Source organism: Haplochromis burtoni, unplaced genomic scaffold (genome assembly GCF_018398535.1).
Source record: "Haplochromis burtoni strain Fernald_Lab_line unplaced genomic scaffold, NCSU_Asbu1 Contig_1559, whole genome shotgun sequence".
NCBI lineage: Eukaryota > Metazoa > Chordata > Actinopteri > Cichliformes > Cichlidae > Haplochromis > Haplochromis burtoni.
This window is the reverse complement of record NW_024583920.1, coordinates 4,235-9,422: the sequence shown is the minus strand read 5'-3', so window position 1 is coordinate 9,422 and position 5,188 is coordinate 4,235. Positions and strand designations below refer to the sequence as shown.

At 41.8% G+C, this 5,188-nt stretch overlaps 1 long non-coding RNA gene across 1 annotated transcript; it reads left to right on the top strand.

Moving 5' to 3' along the window:
* The first annotated feature begins 757 nt into the window (after positions 1-757).
* LOC121813338 lies at positions 758-1,840 on the top strand. The gene is made up of 2 exons (XR_006053660.1): positions 758-1,599; positions 1,729-1,840. It is a non-coding gene; the product is annotated as an uncharacterized LOC121813338 (long non-coding RNA).
* Positions 1,841-5,188: the final 3,348 nt, after the last annotated feature.

Genomic DNA, 5,188 nt, shown 5'->3' with positions numbered 1-5,188 from the left:
CATACAGGACTTGAAATCAGGTGGAAGCTTGCTGGAGCAGGAGGCGTCCGATTCCTGAGTGAGTATTTCTCCGGTCGGTCCGTTTGTTGGCCGGTTGGTGGGCGTGTTGATGTGGTAGGCCAGTAAAGTGTTATGTATAGTTATGTTATTTATATGCATTATATAGGAGAGTAAATTCAGAGTTGATGTTTTTCTTTTTTATCTCCGGGGTTTTAAACGCCTCCAGTGTCAAGCTATGGTGGGAGACGATGACTGGGTGCCGTGTCCCTGACTTGAGTTATCACATGCAGGATCTAAATAGTGACGAGCTTGCTGGCGTGCAGAGGTCTTGTGGGTTCGTGAACATGACGCAAACTCCCATACAGCAGCAGAGCAAACCAGGAAGATGTAAGCACAGATAGGGCAAAGGGTCAGGTGTCTAGGGATTAGGGAGAAGAGTGGCTTGGCAGGGTCGTGCAACAACGGATTGCAAACAACGTCCAAAGAGGAGGGGTCGGAGGAGCCTGGCTCGTGGCGGCCAGGGTTGTCGCAAGGGCTTCAAGGCGTGGTTTTTGACTTAGAATCGGACAGAACAGGAAGGTGATGGGACCAAACATACAAACGAACCCAAACACAGACACTCTGCAGGCGCATTAGAATTGAAGGAGAACAATACACCCGCTCACATGAACACTTTCTGTTCGATAATGTGCAGACTCGTGTGTGGGGGCTGGAGTGCGGCGGGCTAGGAGTGTGGGTTGTCCGCGCGTGTTATGCACTCGTTGAGTGGAGTGAAAACTGATACACACCCATGCACCAAAATCAAAATGTTGATTCAATTCACTAAGAAGTGACACATAATGCTCCAGCTGCTGCAATGAAGAATGCTTTACTGACAAAGGCTCAATGCTGCACACAACAAAGTCAAATACAGAATCTGCTATAATAATAATAAGCCCAGAGGGCATTTGTGTGGTCTGGGGAGCAGAGTCCCGAGCGGTTTGGTTATGAAAACGATGCCTGTGCGAGATATCTGGGGCTTAAGGCCTCGACTCAATTGTTTACTGTACACTAAAAAGAAAAGAAAACAGCCTGAGCAGTGGTGCAGAGTGAAAACGATGAATTAACAGTGTGAGTCTTATTTCAGAGCGCCACATCATTGTGATGGAGATTTAATAAAAGGAGGAACACACGGACAAAGAAGGAGAAAGGGGGGCCAGCCCTGGACACGATTGCCTGAGGTATTAAAGTTCTGTACTAAGTTCTGGTTTCCAGGGTGAGAAAAGTCACGCAGTGCCAGTAGTAGAGTTGGGTTGAGTGATGATTCTAAATTACTGTAAGTAAATCATCGTACACCCGTTCAAGTTTCATGATAACTAGGATCTAGACTTTGTTGAACTCTAGGCAATTTGAGCAGGTAAAACTGGAGTGACCAAGTAGCAGTTGAATAAAAGTCATTGAATAAGTGTTGAGATAAACTAGCAGAATTAAGAGAATTAAAACATTTCAAGAGCTCAAATTACTTAATATGGAAACGGTTCAATTTTGTTTCACGAACGCAAAACATGTAGGTTTATGAATATGAAAAGGTTGAGGTGGTGTTGATTTGACTCTGTGTAGGTTTAGGTTTGGCATTTTTGACTCAGAATTACTTAATATGGAAACGGTTCAATTTTGTTTCACGAACGCAAAACATATAGGTTTAGGAATAGGAAAAGGTTGAGGTGGTGTTGATTTGACTCTGTGTAGGTTTAGGTTTGGCATTTTTACTGATGGGAGGAATATTCAGTGACAAGTCCTAAGACCCGGGCGTTTGTATTTTTGTTTTTGGTACCTTTCATTTTATTTTGTTTTATATTTTGAACAGTGCACTGATTTTTGTTTCTGGATCTTTTCTTTAAGCAGATCTGCACATTGGAAATTACAAACATTACACGTCGGCGAGAAAATTGTTGTAAGTGAGTTTCTCCGCATAGGAAACCCTTATGGGGACAATTAGAAACGAGAGTCCCTGTCTAAGAAAAAAGGATTCACCGAGTAATCTTGTGGTGGAAGGGGTTTAGGGTGCGAAAGACTCAGACAAGTAAAAGAACGCTAGAGTACGTGTCCCTGTGGCGAACGTGGGCACGATACAGGTTCTGGAGGAAACACTTATGGGGACAATTAGAAACGAGAGTCCCTGTCTAAAAAAGGATTCACCGAGGTAATCCGATCTCAAGTTCTTCTTTCTCTTTTGAAATGACGTCATTTTGCTGAGTGTGGAAACTAAATGCGACGACAGGTTTCACTATCAGCAAAGAAAGGATGAATGGAGGAATGAATGAATGAAAGACTGGAAATAAAACAAACGGACTGACTGGTAAAGGATGACAAGACTTGACTACGACTTAAGGTTAACCTCCACCTAGATAGAACAAGAGGGTGGATGAATTTATGTGTGTTTCTTTTTACAGGAGTAGAAGGATGACAAAATATTCAAGGATGAGTGAACTTTTAAATGCCATTTTTGTGTCTTGTGTTGCTTACAGAGGTAACTGCGCAGCGTTAATATATATATATTCTTCTTCTGCTTCACGGGTTAGTTGTGACGGGGTTTTGAGGCAGGGGGGGGTGCTAGTTTCTTAATGTATTTCTTCCTGACCAAGTGAGTTTCTTTATATGGTGGATTATCGGCCATTTTTTTACCAGCCATCAATATTTCTCGCCAAGCCGCGCCGTTTGGTTTAATTGTTTGGGAGGGACAGTCGTGTGTATTGCTCATGCATGAATGGTCATCTGTGCCGTGGCATGCTAGAATTGGTTTTGCTTTGCTTTTGGTAGGAATGGGTTGGGCTCAGTGGTTTGAAAAGTACGATAATTCAGAGTGGTGAAAAATGGGCGCTAAGAATATTGCTTATTAAAATAACTAGTGGGGCAGTAGCACAGCATGCTACCTCATCCACGTATACGGATGGTGGCAGGGATATTTCGCATGCTGATTGCTTGTATTTAAACTGCTATAAATAACTTGTTGGTCTACAATATGTGAAACATATGTCAAATATATCCCTCATGAATTATATCAAGTCATCTTGACCAACAAACAACATTCCTGTAGCAAGGTAGAAGCCGCAATCACTTTTTGGCAGTGACTTTTGTATCCTTTATTTGTGCAGTTAAAGAAAATTCTTGTTTACTTTAAAAATGTCTCTTTTGAGAGTAATCTGGCCAAGAGGACAGCTGAAATTGCAACAAATGCAAAAATAGTTCTGTAAACATATTTTAAGTGGACAAAACGAAGCTGATTGATTATAATCAAGTACAATAGCACAGCTACAAAGATAACTGAGAAACAGGTAATTTTTTAAATTTTGTATATAACCTCTTTGTAATACCTGTTCACTGAAGTCTATTTAGCAACATACGTAACAATGTTACACATAAAAAACACACGGAAACATTGGAAATCGGTTTTTGGCACAACACCCGCTTGTACATGTACACAAGAGACACGAGAGTTCTTCTTTACTGATGTTTACTGTGCTCCTCTTTACGTACACAGGCACACCGTAGAACTGGTGAATTCAAATGTACAATAAAGTTATATTTCAACATTAAAAGATATAAAATTTGAAAAATATAAACAAACATACCACTTTGTCCTGCAAGTGGACACACTGGTGTATTTGGAACTTAGGACTTATTATTTCATATTTAGCTTGGCATTCACATGTCAAGACCATCATCATGTGCAGCTTCTCTGACCTTTTTCCTAAACAGGAAGTGATCTCTCACCTTAAACCTTCTTATTGATCGATGACTTTCGTGTGTCAAACTAGCAATATACTGTATACAAATAAGAAAATGTTAACACGTTAAACATAAAAATAAAAACAGAGGAAATAAAATCCGTGAATGACATTATAATTACAAGAGCGCCGCTTAGCGGTACAACACTAGCTTTTCACCAGCTGTTACAGTGGCCATGAATATTTTGTACTTGTAAAACAAATGCGATTTGTGAACTGACTTTTGTAACCTTGTAAACCACCAGATGGGTTTGGCTGTCGGAACAAAATCTTTAGATATTTTGGTTTACAATGTTAGAAAACTCAGTTCACAACTATGTGTTTTATTTACAAGTATAAAATATTGATGACCACAATTTTAGCCCTTAGAGGCTATGTTGTGTTGTTTGGAGGAAAGAAGTTAATAGCAGCGTTCTCATAAGACTTCATTATTGAAAGTTTCTTTATGAATGAGTTTGTCTTCCTAAGCAGAAGAGTCAATAATCTATTCCCAAATCAAAAAATGTTCCATAACAACCTTTAATTTCCATTAAGTATAATTGCAATTATAAATAAAATGGCTCTGGTCTTTGGAGTGATGTCAGGAGTAGAGCCAGTCTGAGCTGACTGAAGTCATTAAATCAGCTGCAGTTACAATGCTGAGTAGCAGCAGGAAGGCAGCATGTGTTCAGTTTAACTGGCACAGACTCGAGTGTGTTGTCACTTCGTTGTTTGTTACCTGCACAGGTACAGCTGGTGCCCTGATGGGCACTTTTATGTGAAGGAAATGAAATACTGATGTACATATTCTAATGTCATCGGTCACAGCCGCAACCGGGTCATCGCTGTGTCCCACTCTGTCCCCCTACAGACGCTGTGTCAGTCTCTTCACCCACAAACACTGGGTGGTGCAGTCGCCTTACAGCTGTGCGCTGCCCTGAATGAGGTGATCATTAAGTTTGTCCTCTGTGCCGCCTGCAGGTTTTCCAGATGATCGTTGATGGTCACAGGAGGGAGGAGGATGAAGGAGGTGGGCTGTCAGTGGGAGAGCCCCGTGGAGAACAGGAAGGAGGTGGGCTGTCAGTGGGAGAGCCCCGTGGAGGACAGGAAGGAGGTGGGCTGTCAGTGGGAGAGCCCCGTGGAGGAGGATGAAGGAGGTGGGCTGTCAGACTGAGGCAGTGCAGGTGGATGTGCTGAATCAGCAGCTCAGCTGGAGACACTCAGGTGAGACTCATGCGCGATGTATGGCTGTTATATGAGAAACACGGAGCTTCAAACTCAGGTCCAGTGTAACGTTGAATAGAATATCTCTTTATTGTCACTGTTACAAGAACAATGAAACACAGTGTGGCATCTTTCCATTGTGTGTAATACACAACAACGTAAGTATCTATGCCATAACACTGAGTGACCTCAGTCCTGCTTACAGTAAACACATCCAC